The sequence below is a fragment of the Pagrus major genome, chromosome 22, assembly GCF_040436345.1.
Source record: "Pagrus major chromosome 22, Pma_NU_1.0".
Lineage (NCBI taxonomy): Eukaryota > Metazoa > Chordata > Actinopteri > Spariformes > Sparidae > Pagrus > Pagrus major.
The window spans coordinates 4,664,537-4,678,284 of NC_133236.1; the positions used below are offsets into that span (position 1 = coordinate 4,664,537).

Genomic DNA, 13,748 nt, shown 5'->3' on the forward strand with positions numbered 1-13,748 from the left:
TATTGACAGCTCTCAGGCTGTGCTTTGCCTTTTGAGTTACTGTTACATTTGCTGCTCACATTAAAACAGAGAGACAGAACCAGCTGCTGCTCGGCTCTGAATGATGTGATGTTCCGGCTATCTAGCTAGAACATACTGAGCTGGACCTTTATGTGTGCACTGTGCAGTCAGATAACGCTAGATTGTTTATGGACAGACTACCCACTCTGTTGGTGCTTTGAACAGTAAAATGACACAATAATCACTAACTTTTAAACTTCAAATAATTACAGAGGATTATAGAAGACAACAGTTTGTGATTAATGTTTATCAGCAACAGCCACCATTTTAATTTTGTATTATGCCGACTCATTGACTATAAGTGTAAAACTAGGAAGCGTGAAAAACAAAGGCTATTCATTGTCACAATTGCTTGCTTTGGCTCAGAGTATGTATTCATATGTCATTTCTTTGGCCTATTTTCTGGAAATTCAGTTTCACCTTGAATTATATTTGGGTGTTAACTTGTAATGTACATGTAATGTAGCTAAATTCAAGATGAATTGACACTGGAATCCAGATTAAAGCCTGAAAGGAACGCAGGTGTTTTACAGAATTTCTATATAAGGGGGACCAGGTGACCTGTCCACACCCAGGGCCTTCATGTCTTTTTAATCACCCTTCCCTGGAGGTAGAACTCTGGGTCAGTCTGAGGTCAACAGCCTGGTGGCTCAAGTCTGACCTCACTGGAATTCTTCCAGAGTCATATTGTTGTGTATTTCTGTGTCTCTTTTCAAATCTGGCATTGCTTTATTCATTGTTGATGAAAATCTAGTAGATCTTTTTTTAAAAAATGTAATTCATTAAAATGGGTAGTGACATAGAGATGCCTTGACTAAACTTTTTTGAATCTTTTTTTGCTTTGGCATCAAAAGAGGTATTTATTTTGTTTATGTCATCTCATATCAACGTCAAATAGTGTATACAGTATAGTGTGCATGTAAGCCTCTTCTTTATCTTAGACAATGGCTTGTTGCATGGGGTTAAGTTGCCAGGAAAACAGGCGCAAAACCTCCTCATGTTTAGGTCAAAGCATCTTCTCTGACAGCTGACATGTTGAATCTTGCTGTTCAGCCTGCTGGAGGTGTGATGAGCTTGATACAGAGAAACAGCTGTGATGGGAGGTACCCACTTGACCTCAGTGACATACCTGCTCTGATGTTCCTGATTCATTCCCGATCACGTGCAAACAGCAAATGCTTCACGAAAATAAACCAAAGATTCCCAGAAGCCAACTTGTGACCTCAAACACCAGAATGACCAATATAGGTCACAAAAGGCTAAAAAAAATGTTTTTTAAATGCTTATGCTAAAAAAATTGACAATACAAAATAAATAGAATAATAGAAAAAATATATGTGCATTATGAGTGTTTCAATTAGATGTCATGTCATGTCTTTGTCTTATCCACAACTCAGTCTCAGTTGCTGTTATAGCTGACCACTAACTCAAATTGTTCCCAGAGGACTAATTTAAAGGACCCAGACAGCTCTCAAGCTACAGCATTTGCACTCGCCATAGTGTGACTGACTGACCAATCAGCTTGTATGCTCAGCACATATTCCTTACTGCTTATGACTAGAAGTTTCCAGGCAGAACTCATGTTTGGTTCCGCATTACGGGCATCAATCTAGATACCATACATACAATCACTCATGCAGTAATTGTATGGCATAAAACAAACCATTACAGCTCTACTACTACTACTACTGTTAACCTACTGTTAACAATATGACAAATTATGTAACATGAACTGACACAGCAACACAGACAGACTCTGTGGTGAGATGAAGTTTCACTAATTTTCAACAGTAAGTGTGCCAACTAAATCAGATTACCACAACACTGTGACAGCCCTGAATTACACCTTCCAAAACAGTGTTTCCCCGATGACTCCTGCTGAGTCAGTGACACACATGATAGATGTTCTTCTATATGCTCACAATGCAGTGCTAAAAGTCAGTCTCACTTGGTGGCTGTTAGCACCGTCACCATGACTGATACGTGAGAAGTCAACTGTGCATCATTTAAGAACCTGAACAGCAGTTGTCATCCAAAGTATGCCAGGAATGTAACTGCTAGTGCCCGCCTGTCAACATATCCAACAGAAGCTATTTCAAACAGACCAGCAAGGGTTTTAATCAAGTTTTATTGGGTGTGAGGATTTTAGATCTGATGAACAGGAAAGTGATGTGACCTATTCACTGACCCCAGAAATAACTTGCAAAGTGCACCTACATTCTTTAACCTCCATGTTAGGAGAGGAATGCAGTCTTGCTATTTATCCATTAAATTTTCTTCCAAAAAAAAACAAAAAAACAAAGGCTTGTGATAACAGGTTTTGGATTACAGTCTACAAATGATTAGCTCAGTGGGGGGGTGAGGAAATTAGTGTACTCTACCTCCCACTTTGACAGGTTACTAGCAAAAAATTCAAGTTCCTATTCTGTATTAAAAAGCTAGCTAGTGACTTTTGGGGACAGACCCTTGACTTCCTAATGTGACGGAGGAGCCTCTCAATTACATTATGCAGAAATAGTTTTTAAGGAGCAGAAAAACAACCCAAATTAGGCTTTCAGACTAAATACTCCCAGAAACAGAAACGTAAACATTTCCCTCATGATCATTAAATGCTCTCAGACAACCAGCAATTAAAAATCCATAAGAGGTCAAAGCCTACAGATCCAGTTTGATAAAAATCTAACATCCACGCAGTGTGTGAATCCATTCTGAGTATGGAAACATTAAAAACCAAGCCTTTATTACCTTTGTGAAATGAAGCAGAGCATGAATGCACTAAAATTAACCTCAGTGCTCTGAGCTACAACACTGCTGCTGTACATTCCCTCTTATGTGGGTCATCTTTTCCTTCTGTTTGCATGAGCACTCACATCCTCATAAAGAATTGTTACTATACAGTCCCATGGTGCTTTGCATGAGCTTTGAACACAGATAAAAATGTTGGGTTTTTTTCTACAAAAATGTCTTAAATAGAAGTTACTTGGAGGGAATTCTAGTTCTATGAGTAGTGTTTAGCCTGCTCAGGTGTTTCAATTTACCCTGGCAATGTGAGGTTTTGCTGCTTTTGGATCATTTACATCTTCTTGCATGTAATATTTTTGAGTTGGTCTAACAAGACAAGTGACTTCTGGGGAATTCTTACCATTCACCATTTTATACAATAAAAAACAAAAACTTCAAATGCCTTTTTTTGGAAGCCCAAGTCGCAAATATATACAGTTTATTAAAGTGACAGTCTTACCGTGTTTTCACACCAAATGCAAGTTTTTACTGCTTGTTTTAATTCACATTACTGGCAGTACTGTTTATTCGCCCCAAACAGCCAGATTACTTATCTGTACATTAGCTGTAAGCTAGCGAGCAACGGCATGCACCAAGGGTGGGTGTCGGTGCGTGTGTGTGTTTGAATTCAGTTGAGCCTCCTAATGAACTCAACTTTAATGACACCTTTAATAATGATTGTAAAGATAACAGACTCATCGCTCTTTGAACACAAACATGTATCCCTAGCTCCCTGGTTGTCACCAGCATGATGAAAATCACAACTTAATTAGGAAATATTTTTTAATTCAAATAATAGAGGACTTATATATAAATATTTTGGAGATATGTTCCTATTGTTATGGTCGTTTCTCAAAAACTGGACACTGGAAATGTTCCTTGCATGTAGGAAACATACAAGGGGTGAATTTGAAAGAGATGATTAGACTACAGTCAGCCAGACAATTTTTAACAAAACTGCTCTGTTTTAATCTACAGACTACATTTTTTTAAGCCATGTGGATGCCAATCTCTTTATGCTATTTGTCTATATAAATAGAACTGACAAACAAATCATATTTTCAGTATGTTCTTTTTAAGCTCAGCATAGCTTCACTTAAACCAAGACTGATTTTAAGGTGCTTGATAAATAGAGGACCTGGGCAAAATAACTAAAAATAATAATAAAACAAATCAGACTTGTTTTTTGTGCATATCCATACTTGACATGGAGTAACATTCTGGTTTGGAGTATTCATGGTGTTGTCTCTCATTACATCATTAAAAACAAAACTACTGCATCAGACTGCAGAGAGACCAACAACACAGTAACAGATATAAACAGCAGTTTTCCCTCGACTGCTCTTAACAGTGCAGATATTTCCCATCAAACTGCAGATGTGAGGGATCAGTGACATCACTATATGATGTGTGCATGGGACTCACCCCCTCCCTCAACCTCCAGATATCACTCAAAACTCAGCCATCTGTCTTTCCTGCTACAGTTAGTGACAGGGAGCCAAAACCAGATTAAAACAATACTTTGACCCGCTCAATAATCCCAAGATCTGTTTCAGTGCTAGCTTGCTCACTGCAGCAGGGGGGCAGAGAGATTCAGTACTAAATGAAGCATTTATGGTGGAATAAATGGGCCATAAATACAAGAGAAAGCAGGACAAATATTTACATATGTGTTATCAGTTTAATCACTGTATTGCAATTAGTGCATTTTGTGCAAAGACATTGGAGGCTGACATAATGTACGGTTAGCTAATCCTGAGCTCACTGCTGAAAATAGACCTTCAGTCAACCATGTGACAGCTGAGCCAGATGTGATAAATAAATAGTAGAGAGTTCAACCTCAACATAAGACGAAAAATAACGACATGTAATGCCTCTTAATCCAACTATAAGGGCGTTTTAATGAATGAAAAAAAAAAGGTTAATAGAATCAAAATTTTGCAATTTTTGCAAAAAGAAAAAGATGTTAGCTAACCAGTTACAATTAAAACAAGAATTTAAATGCCACGGGTATCCAAGAAATAGTCATGAAACTTACATCCAGATTTTGTTAGAGTAGCTTTCTAGTTCTTTTCTCTTATCACTTTTTGTTTTTTACAATCAAATGACATTTAACTGCTGTAAAATTGGCCTTCTCAAAGAAGAAAGCTTCCAGGAGAACTCAGACCACAGTTCAAATCTCATGGTCAGGGTAATGGTGTGCGGTGTCTCAAGGACAGTGGTGTTTAGGTACTTACTGTGCACAATGAGAACATCTTATCAAAAGAACAGTACAATACCAGCTTGAAGACAGACAGAGCTAAGCCCCTATGGTTTCTGTGTTTTGTAGTGAGCAATACAAGGGTAGTTCTTCGTGTCATTTATTTGCTGTGCTTCTCTCCTTCTGCAGAAAACTGTTTAAGATTTTATTTATGCCAAATGCTATGCCTAACAGAAAGCGACAGCCCTATCTTCGTAGGGTGTCACGATTTCGATTTTAATCGAGAACGATCGAAATTAATTCACAATTAAAAATTCGAATTAAAAAATAGAATCGTCGATGCTGCCACGCCCCCACGTCACGTCCAGTCGGCTTGCCAAGGGGAAAAAACACACACGTGTTGAAGTGCTGCGAGTCAACCTCCTCTAACTTAGCTACTAGCTAATCCAGTAGCTATTAGCTACAGCCAGTCAAACGATAGCATGGTGTTACACCATTCCTGTTCAGCTCCCAGACCGTGGTCGGGAAGCACAGGGGAGATGATTTCCTCCAGGGCCGAAGTTTATGTTTACCTTCGGGGTGAACCCCCTTTCACGTGTTAAGCTGGTCGGGAAATAATACCAGGGAGCTTTGCTGTATCTTGAGGAGCCGTCGCCTTTATTCACGGCCAAACTGCAGCCTATATTGTACACTTTATTGCTGTCGCTACTACTGCTACTCCTTTCGCTTCTCCTTCCTCCCCCATTCATTCACTGTCCACACGTACGCACACTCCCTCACTCTCACTCTCACTCGCACACTCACACCTTACGCACCTTGTACATGTTCAACTGTTCGGAAATAGTTTGTTAAGACACTTAATTGTTCAGAGAAGACTATGGACATGGCTGTTTTATTTTTTTGTTTGTTTTGTTGTGAACTTGAATGTCATCTTCTGTGAAGAAGACTGCAGTTACAAAAGAGAAACTAGATAGCGGGTTATTTTGTTTAAGTTTCCAATTGACTGAAGATAGTTATTATAGTTATTGTTACATTATGTTGTTAATAAATGTTTTAAATTTGACAATGTAGTGTGGTACATTGCGAACAAAGGTCAGATATTATATTGCATAAAAGTGTAGTCTAAAAATGGCATAGCAACCTGTGCTTTAAAAAAAATAAATGTAAAAATCGAGAATCGAATCGAATCGTGACCTTAGAATCGAAAATTGAATCGAATCGAGGATTTGGAGAATCGTGACACCCCTAGTAGCCACACTGCAAAATTCTATAATAACTAAACTCCAAACTACAAATCTCTTGTTATTACTCAAAACTATAAAGTAACTTAAAACCAGGCTGAAAAGCAGTGCTAAAAAGCCCTCTCTGATTGGAAGTCTGCTGATCACACGACAGCATCACTGACGAGTGTGGTCAGAAGGGTGCTCCATTGCAACAGTGGTCGAGCTCAAAAACACGTCCAACCCCTAGCTCAATTTGGCACTGCGTACTTGAACTGATTGCTCTGTGTGGCACCACAAACAAAACACCTTAGTACATAGTGTACATACAGCATCGTTGACAATACATACCGATGAAGAGGTTTGGACATCGCCCATCGTTGATGGCCGACAATCACTGACCACTGAGCTCTCAACCATCATAACATTGTGATTTACCATGCTTGAGGAAATCTACTTTTCTGCTATGGTACAGCCTTCCTGAAACTGTCAAAAATTGAACTTTGCCAATAACTCCAGCCACCCCCACCCACTACACAACTTGTAGCAGCTGAATCCATGTGAAAATCTCTACAAATGGTCAATTGATTAAGTTGCTTTAAAGTGGAAACAGACAACTTCTGATCCACTAGCATTTACAAGTAGTATTATTGTCACACTGCTGTGGAAAAAACAACTGGATCACTTCCAAAGTTCAACTACCAACAACATATGGCAAAATGAGAGTTTATTCATTCATTTAGTCTCTAATGGAGACGTGACCACAGTAGAAATGAAGCCAGGTTGCAGCCTGAGTGCATCACCCATCATCCTTCATTTTCACACAAAACTTACAAACGTACATTGCAGTGACCTGATAATTGTTCTGATCCCTCGGCCATGTTCCACAATCCAAGCTTTCAGTTGATGTGCCAAATATAATATGTATATACATAATAATATAATATACTTTAGTTACTCACTGCTTTTGGTCTTGGCTTTTATGCTCAGATGTTAGTATAAGTATCTGAGCATCACTTCACGCAATCCACACATGGTTTTTGAAATAGTACAATCTACAAGACACGCTTGGATGAGTAGGGTTGTTTTGCAATATGACAGGATTAGAGGATGCAGCTGTACAACAAAGAAGAAGACCCTTGCCAGTCTGGTAGTTATAATCACCTCCTGGGCCCTGCTTCATTGTCCAGGAGCACTGAGCAGTAAAGGCCCCTTGTGCTCCTCCAAAAGATGTCTCTACCCTTTTACTGGTGTCTCACAATGAGTTCACCACCCGTGGGCAAGCAAATGCATTACCACTACACCACACCCCCCATTTTTCTGGTGTACTACAATTTTGCTTTTACTTTTATAGTTCTGGCAATCATTCCTATCGATATATGATTACCAATAGGAATGACTGTCAAAATAATAACAATGTTGTATTTGAATGGTCTTTTGAGGCCTCCAGAAGTAAATTTGTCGTGTATTACATTATAAAAATTTAAAATGTCCGTAAAAAAGACTAAAAAGTAACAATTTTGTGCTGCATGTGTTTTTTTCTGTCCAAAAATGCATTTGCCCCTTTAAGGAGGGTCTTAAATCCTAGGTTGGGTGTCACCAGTTTAAATCATCTGGATTAATTGATTGTCTGACTGCCGATTTTCTAGATCCCCTCTTTAGTGTTCAACACCGGAGCCCACCAGGGCTGTAAGATTAGCCCCCTCCTGTTCACCCTGTTACCCATGATTGCAATCCCAGACATCAAGAGAACTCTATTGTATGGTATGCTGATGACACCACCATCATTGGTCGCATTACAAACAATGATGACAGTTCATATCGGGAGGAAATCATCAATCTTTCAGAGTGGTGCACAGGGAACAATCTACTGCTTAACATCAAGGAAAACCAAGGAGCTGATTGTTGATTTCAGAAAAAAAGGAGGCAAAGATTCTGCAACGTCAGAGTGAACCAATCATGGTCATCACACACCACCCTTTTTATGTGAAACACAGAAAAGGCTCTACTTCTTAGGGAAACTTAAGAGGCTAAATCCCCTAGCCAAGTTATTGTCAACTTTTACAGAGGAGCAACAGAAAGCATCCTAAGTGGAAACATCACAAACTGGCATGGTTCGTGCACAGCCCAGGACAGGAAGGCTCGCCGGTTGGTTAAAACCGCCCAGAACATCACTGGTACCATCTACAGAGCATCAGTGATCTCACACACCACCTGCACCAACCACCCTGCTGCCATCTGAGAAAATGCAGGAGTATCCGTTGCCATACCACCAGACTGCAGAACAGCTTCATTTCCTCAGGCTGTGAGGCTCCTCAACTAATCCTCAACACTCCACAATGAATAGTTTATTTGTCTGACTTGATTATTACTTATTAATTAGTCTGTATGTATGTGTGTGTGTGTGTGTGTGTGTGTGTGTGCCAGTGTGTGTGTAGCTTGGCTAATTGCAACAGAAATGTCATTATACAATCTTATGTTACATCACGACAAATTAATCTTGAATCTTCAATTAACAATTAAAAAATAATGGACACCCAAACATAATTGATGTCTCTGTTTGTCTCCCACATACGGAAAAACGCATTTACCTACTACACATTTGCAAATGTAAACACACATACTGTATATGAACATCCAAAAATTAGAACAAGGAGGAGGAGGTGTAGCTGCTCATGCTGCCGCATCTCCAGCTGGAGAGTGTCAGCTGTGGGGCAGAGCATCCAGCAAACCCCCCTCCACACTCCCTATCCCACTACTCCCCTCTGAACACACACATATAAAGAGCAGGCACTATCCCACTGCACTAGCCTTTTGTCTCTTTTCACATTGCTCCTGAAAAAAAGCGACCGTACACCAATATTTCCCTCATGTCTTTAATCCTCTGCACTGGGAGATCTTAATGACAGCAGATGCAGTGTCTGAGAAAGAGTGAGGGGCTATGCATCATCGTAGAGTTCATTGTTTCAAGCTACCAATAAAAGGGTTAAGTGGGATTTAGAGCCCCTGCAAGGCAAAAGACTACAGAAAGCTCCTTTTCTAATGCCACAGAGCTATTCACTTGAACCTTCAGTGCCTCAATAGGAAGAAATGCAATGACAAACAGTGAGCCAATCCCAGGGTCTGTCCTATAAAACTGCCCCCTGACGCTGAGTTTAAAGCTGTAATGTGTAAATGTGAATCCTAAGTGATATTATCTCTTCATAACACAACATTAATATCATAGATTTAATAATAGTGGTGAAAAAACTCTGTAAAAACTAACATTTGACTAACATGGAAATAAGCTGATCTCATCTGTACTTGTGCTTTAGAACAAACACTCACAATAGGCACAATCTCACCAAATCTAATAACAGACAAATCTAATAACAGACAAATCTAATAATCAGCTCTCATACAGTGTCATGTTTCAATAGCCTGTAAAATGCCCCCCTTGCCCAGTGGCCCATTAAGGCTCATTACATGCCCATTATACACCTGGTGAACTCTGACCTCGTCAGCACTGTGCTGCGCTAATCAGCACCCTGGGGACATGAGCAGACGGACAGACGGGTGAGACTTTTCATGCTCTAACTATGTGGGTGCATTCATAGATTTCATATGGAGCACACCATGGCTAGAAAAAAGGCAACATGTCGGCGCTGTACTCAGATGGACAGCCTCTATCTCCAAATAAATGTCCACTTTTTAGAAACTAAGGGAAAGAAGCATTTTTTTGCATCATCCAGAGTTTTTGAAGACTTTCATGAATATAAACTGAAGTAAAATAGACCCAGGAATCAGGAAAATGGATGAATCATCAGTTTAACTTAATCTCACATGAATTCAATAGCTTTTTGACACCGGGACCACAATGCTGTGATGTCACACTGCTGTGTCTTTTGCTGTGGTAGGGAGTACTGTTGTTATTTTAACCTGTTTTGTCCAGTTTGTTACAAAAATAGGCTTTAATAAGCACTGTTTATAAAATGAACGGCTCAGTAACTATGTGTCTGCAGCAAAGTTATTGCATGTATACTTTCAGATTGTAGAATAATTGAATTTTTTTCATGTTTAAAGCATGTTACTTGTGCATATTGAAAGGATCACACCAAAAACACTGCTATTACAATAAACATTAATACTGCAATATAAAATGACATATGCCATGACATTGAATTTCATCGCTAGCCCCTTGAATGCCAAAAATTTAATGGCGTGGTCCACCTGATACTTTAGAACTTTTACTTCAGGTTGCTGTCTGTTTTTCTGAGGGCACGGAAGCCTAACAAACAAATCCCATTCAAATAAATACACTCCATGCAGGGTCGCGGTGTGGCCAAACAAAACCTTTCTTGAGCTTAACAGCCAAACTATGTTGAACATATCCTTTAATAATTAAGGATCCTACATATTAAAAGAACACTTTTAAATCACAAAAAAAAATTAACACCATAAACTGTTATTTATATTACATTTATTTTTTAATTCTTTGATAATTGTTTTTCACTAGTAACATCTGGCAGGCCAACTCCAAACTAACAGCAGGCCAACTTTGGCCCACGTCAGCCCTCTGTGAACAGCCCTGATGCTACCAGCTCACAACAACCACCTCCTTGGTGTAAGTTGCTGTATTGTGCCGAGGTATTATCATTATAACACATTACTGACTGGCCTTTAATAATAAGCTCATATCTTGAACTGTTAAGTAGCCTCAATTTGAACCCTTGTAGATTTAAATATTTAGGTTAAGCCTTAGGATAAATTCCGTGCAGCAAAGAAGATTAAGCCTTCTTTTTTTTCACATATTCTTGGTATTTTTTTCTAAGGCTGGAGCCTAATTTGCATCAGATACAGCCCAGGCTACTTTGTATCCAGTGTTCTAATTAATTTTAATTGCTTAATTTAGTCTTCTTCTCAGACATATCTTACATTGGCCAGACCAAAAGCCTTTAACGGTTTTGAAGAATATTATCCTGTAATCACTGTGTGACTATAGTGAGAACATTAAGGGAACATCTTGGCCAGCAGTGGTGAGCCGCAGGACAGTAGTGTTTGTTAAGAGGCATTTCAACTTACATCTGAACTACATAACAGCTAAATGAAGGAAATATAATGTGTACACCAAACACACTGGGGATTAGGGCTTTCTAATCATGAAGAAATTCGCGGTTTGAAAGCAGTAGGCTACCTATCGTTAAAAGTTAAATAAAGTCACTATAAAGGTACAATTTAGCCTCACGAGTTATCATCCTGTTGTAGGAACGTTACACTACCGTGAAATGGAGCTGGGGAGTTCAGAGGCTCTTCAGAAACACTGGTTTCGTGACAATAATAACAAATACATTTAGCCTATGATAGTGTTTTAATGTAAGAAAACAGGCTAACATGGAGCTACAAGTTACATAAAAGTCGCTGTGGGCGCTAACTAGCTGACGTTATCTGAATATTGCAGTGATTTGTTTCGAAGTCGGAGCCTCGTAATTCAAGTCAGCAGAGTCCCAGCGCGGAGCTCGTCATGTCCAGTGTGCGCAGTGTGAAAATAGCCATGAAACCGAACATGAATGATGAATAATGAATAAAGAGACTAACCTCGAAGAGAAACTGTCTCACGAAGTGTCCACTCGGACAGAGAGGTCGTTCGCTAGTCCAACAGTCCCGTGAAGTGCACGCTGTCAGAGGAAACTACAGTGAGATCACTCGGTAGCTTCTGTCGTCGCTCCGCGCCGCCGCCGCCGCCTCCTCCTCCCTCTCTGTCTGATTTGCATGTGAACAGAGCCGCTGACAAACTGTGTCAGGACGGAGACATGAGAGGGGGAAGACTCGCTCCAGCTACAGTCCAACTTTCTCCTCAAATGAAATGAATTCCGGGCCTGACCCTTGGCTGCAGAGCCACACTGAGGCCCTCCTTTTGCTTCAAATACGTCTAGTTATTTTCAGTGGTCTACAAGCATTGTGACCTAGTTAACCAGCCATTAGACAGGTGCTATGGAGTGAACTGCCATAAAAATGGTACAAGTGAACAAGTAAACAAATGAAGTGTAGTTCAAATTTGATTACAACAACTCAGATTGGGGCTTTACCATTGATTTCATATTGCACTTCCATGATAATAGGAAAGCTGCCAGAGGCAGATTTTAAAGGAGCACTATGTAGTTTTGGAGAAGAAATTCCAACTCACAATTTTAATATCTACACTATTAATTCGGTAATACTACAAACTCAGAATTTTTTTTTTGCTCATTACTGAATAAACAAGCTGTTGTCAGGGGAAAATAAGGTCCCAGAACCCTGTTTGAAGCTAGAAAGGTGGCAGGGTCCGTCACATATAAACAAAGTAAAACAGCATGACATTGTGTTTTCCTTTTAGATCAGTTTGTTTAAGCATGAAAAAAATCAGTCTATAAAAATCTTCTGATTTAAATCTCTTTCCCCAAACTACATAGTGCACCTTTAAAATTAATAGTCAAAAGAGTTTGAGGTATCCTGACTTTAAATCTGGGTCAAGTTAAACAAAAAACATATTAGATCCCACATTTGGGATTTGAGTTGTTCGGTCATGCATAGGCTACCACATAAAACATTTTTAGAGAGTGCTGCAGGATTGAGTCCTAAAATCTGGAAAGGTACATGTAGCATTTTTTCACATCCAGTGCCCTTGTCTCAAAGTCTGGGTTTTTTTGAATTGGTTTTTAGTTGGATGCCTGAAGTGTTTAAGATTTTCACTTTTTGTTCTATGACATAATATAAGTCAGTAAATACCACACTTGTGAATTATAAAGGATTTATGCATCTTAAAAAAGGTGGTTGCTAACAAGCAGCTAAATGAGGCTACAGAGGTTGTTACAGGCATTCAACATCATTACGCCAAACACAGAAAATCATCTACTGACTAGCCTGCCATTTATAGTTGCAAATTATTCAAACTGAAACTTTCCCATTTGTAATTTATCAATATGTGTATAAGTGTATATAATATAGTTTAGTAGGCAGCTAAGTGGTGGTGACATTAAAGTCATGTGACCACAATGTTGTTCGTTTATAGCCTAAAGTTAGCTTCTTTTTTTTTTAGCATTTACACCTTAAAAATCATTAGTGATGTTCACTTGTGAAGTTTATCTTGCTGAGCAAAATGCAAATATCATAAACTTGTGTTTGCCACAGACCGTATTTTCTGCAATAATCCAAAATCCAATGTAAAAATCACATAGGCTTTTGGAAAGGGAACCAGGGCAATGCTAACTTTCAAGTTAGCCTACAAAAATACACCATTCCAGCAACACTCTATTATCAAAGTATGGCTGACTATTTTTGCAGTTAACATTGAAAAGCAAGGTATTTAAGATCTTTCTACAAGAAAAATTGTATGATATGTGTGTCAACAAATGAAAATCAAAATGCAACTTTGGAAGGTCACTGCCAGTTAAGTTTAACAAAGGGATAGCAAAAGGTCCTTCCACAAAATGTTATACTAATCTTCCTTTTCCCTTTTTGTTCTGTATCTA

At 39.1% G+C, this 13,748-nt stretch overlaps 1 protein-coding gene across 1 annotated transcript in view; it reads right to left on the reverse strand.

Moving 5' to 3' along the window:
• Positions 1-11,898, reverse strand: part of ankrd6b (ankyrin repeat domain 6b) — a 53,154-nt gene extending 41,256 nt beyond the window's left edge. The window contains exon 1 of the mRNA XM_073492604.1: positions 11,836-11,898. The gene's annotated coding sequence lies outside the window, so the exon portion shown is untranslated. The remainder of the gene's footprint in view (positions 1-11,835) is intronic.
• Positions 11,899-13,748: the final 1,850 nt, after the last annotated feature.